The 2,500-nt window shown below is 42.1% G+C and overlaps 5 non-coding genes across 5 annotated transcripts in view; all 5 read left to right on the top strand.

Annotated features, from left to right (window-relative positions):
* The window catches only part of LOC134569609 (U5 spliceosomal RNA), a 114-nt gene extending 42 nt beyond the window's left edge, over positions 1-72 (top strand). The window contains exon 1 of the small nuclear RNA XR_010084283.1: positions 1-72. This exon is cut by the window's left edge and continues 42 nt beyond it. This is a non-coding gene — a small nuclear RNA (U5 spliceosomal RNA).
* A 454-nt stretch (positions 73-526) lies between these two features.
* LOC134569423 (U5 spliceosomal RNA) lies at positions 527-640 on the top strand. The gene has a single exon (XR_010084100.1). It is a non-coding gene; the product is annotated as a U5 spliceosomal RNA (small nuclear RNA).
* Positions 641-1,094: 454 nt separating this feature from the next.
* Positions 1,095-1,208, top strand: LOC134569949 (U5 spliceosomal RNA). The gene has a single exon (XR_010084611.1). It is a non-coding gene; the product is annotated as a U5 spliceosomal RNA (small nuclear RNA).
* A 455-nt stretch (positions 1,209-1,663) lies between these two features.
* LOC134569661 (U5 spliceosomal RNA) lies at positions 1,664-1,777 on the top strand. The gene has a single exon (XR_010084331.1). It is a non-coding gene; the product is annotated as a U5 spliceosomal RNA (small nuclear RNA).
* Positions 1,778-2,234: 457 nt separating this feature from the next.
* LOC134569848 (U5 spliceosomal RNA) lies at positions 2,235-2,348 on the top strand. The gene has a single exon (XR_010084514.1). It is a non-coding gene; the product is annotated as a U5 spliceosomal RNA (small nuclear RNA).
* Positions 2,349-2,500: the final 152 nt, after the last annotated feature.

Raw genomic sequence — 2,500 nt, forward strand, 5'->3', positions numbered from 1 at the left:
TACTAAAGATTTCCGTGGAGAGGAATGAACACGAGTTTCACTCAATTTTTTCAGGCCCAGTTTACACTGGCTGTGCTAAACTTGTACAAAAGTAGAAGAAACGTCTTAAACAGAGATCCAAGAGGTTCTAAGGACCAAGCTGTTGCGAAAAAAAGAAAAAGTTTTGGTTCCCTATTTATGATGTCAGCATCTTTGACTGCGGGCAAAGCATGCCTCAGGCTCTGGCATTCTTGACAGCTGCGGGGCTCTGCCGAGAGACCAAGCATGCATTTAGGGGCGTGTCAGCAGTGGGCATGCCTCATTTGAATACCCATGTTGCACTGCAAGCAGCTGTGCTCCTCTTCCCTTTGCTGTTAATATGATACAAGCTTAAAAAAAAAACAGATATTTTTTCTTTTTATACATATTTAGTGGGGTCATTAATATTTATGGCAGATTCTCCAAGTTACAGCTTAATGTAGGGTTGCTCACCATACGTGTAAAAGGCAGGTTCCGCACCTTGCCTGCTGTCAGATGGATGGATTTTATACTCTGGTTTCTTTTCAGATCGAATAAATCTTTCGCCTTTTACTAAAGATTTCCGTGGAGAGGAACGACCATGAGTTTCACTCAATTTTTTCAGGCCCAGTTTACACTGGCTGTGCTAAACTTGTACAAAAGTAGAAGAAACTTCTTAAACAGAGATCCAAGAGGTTCTAAGCACCAAGCTGTTGCGAAAAAAAGAAAAAGTTTTGGTTCCCTATTTATGATGTCAGCATCTTTGACTGCGGGCAAAGCATGCCTCAGGCTCTGGCATTCTTGACAGCTGCAGGGCTCTGCCGAGAGACCAAGCATGCATTTAGGGGCGTGTCAGCAGTGGGCATGCCTCATTTGAATACCCATGTTGCACTGCAAGCAGCTGTGCTCCTCTTCCCTTTGCTGTTAATATGATACAAGCTTAAAAAAAACCCAGATATTTTTTCTTTTTATACATATTTAGTGGGGTCATTAATATTTATGGCAGATTCTCCAAGTTACAGCTTAATGTAGGGTTGCTCACCATACGTGTAAAAGGCAGGTTCCGCACCTTGCCTGCTGTCAGATGGATGGATTTTATACTCTGGTTTATCTTCAGATCGAATAAATCTTTCGCCTTTTACTAAAGATTTCCGTGGAGAGGAAAGACCATGAGTTTCACTCAATTTTTTCAGGCCCTGTTTACACTGGCTGTGCTAAACTTGTACAAAAGTAGAAGAAACTTCTTAAACAGAGATCCAAGAGGTTCTAAGCACCAAGCTGTTGCGAAAAAAAGAAAAAGTTTTGGTTCCCTATTTATGATGTCAGCATCTTAGACTGCGGGCAAAGCATGCCTCAGGCTCTGGCATTCTTGACAGCTGCAGGGCTCTGCCGAGAGACCAAGCATGCATTTAGGGGCGTGTCAGCAGTGGGCATGCCTCATTTGAATACCCATGTTGCACTGCAAGCAGCTGTGCTCCTCTTCCCTTTGCTGTTAATATGATACAAGCTTAAAAAAAACCCCAGATATTTTTTCTTTTTTTACATATTTAGTGGGGTCATTAATATTTATGGCAGATTCTCCAAGTTACAGCTTAATGTAGGGTTGCTCACCATACGTGTAAAAGGCAGGTTCCGCACCTTGCCTGCTGTCAGATGGATGGATTTTATACTCTGGTTTCTCTTCAGATCAAATAAATCTTTCGCCTTTTACTAAAGATTTCCGTGGAGAGGAACGACCACGAGTTTCACTCAATTTTTTCAGGCCCAGTTTACACTGGCTGTGCTAAACTTGTACAAAAGTAGAAGAAACTTCTTAAACAGAGATCCAAGAGGTTCTAAGCACCAAGCTGTTGCGAAAAAAAGAAAAAGTTTTGGTTCCCTATTTATGATGTCAGCATCTTTGACTGCGGGCAAAGCATGCCTCAGGCTCTGGCATTCTTGACAGCTGCGGGGCTCTGCCGAGAGACCAAGCATGCATTTAGGGGCGTGTCAGCAGTGGGCATGCCTCATTTGAATACCCATGTTGCACTGCAAGCAGCTGTGCTCCTCTTCCCTTTGCTGTTAACATGATACAAGCTATAAAAAAAAAAAATGATATTTTTTTCTTTTTTTACATATTTAGTGGGGTCATTAATATTTATGGCAGATTCTCCAAGTTAAAGCTTAATGTAGGGTTGCTCACCATACGTGTGAAAGGCAGGTTCCACACCTTGCCTGCTGTCAGATGGATGAAATTTATACTCTGGTTTCTCTTCAGATCGAATAAATCTTTCGCCTTTTACTAAAGATTTCCGTGGAGAGGAACGACCATGAGTTTCACTCAATTTTTTCAGGCCCAGTTTACACTGGCTGTGCTAAACTTGTACAAAAGGAGAAGAAACTTCTTAAACAGAGATCCAAGAGGTTCTAAGCACCAAGCTGTTGCGGAAAAAAAGAAAAAGTTTTGGATCCCTATTTATGATGTCAGCATCTTTGACTGCGGGCAAAGCATGCCTCAGGCTCT

This window comes from Pelobates fuscus, chromosome 7 (genome assembly GCF_036172605.1).
Source record: "Pelobates fuscus isolate aPelFus1 chromosome 7, aPelFus1.pri, whole genome shotgun sequence".
NCBI classification, from domain to species: Eukaryota; Metazoa; Chordata; class Amphibia; order Anura; family Pelobatidae; genus Pelobates; species Pelobates fuscus.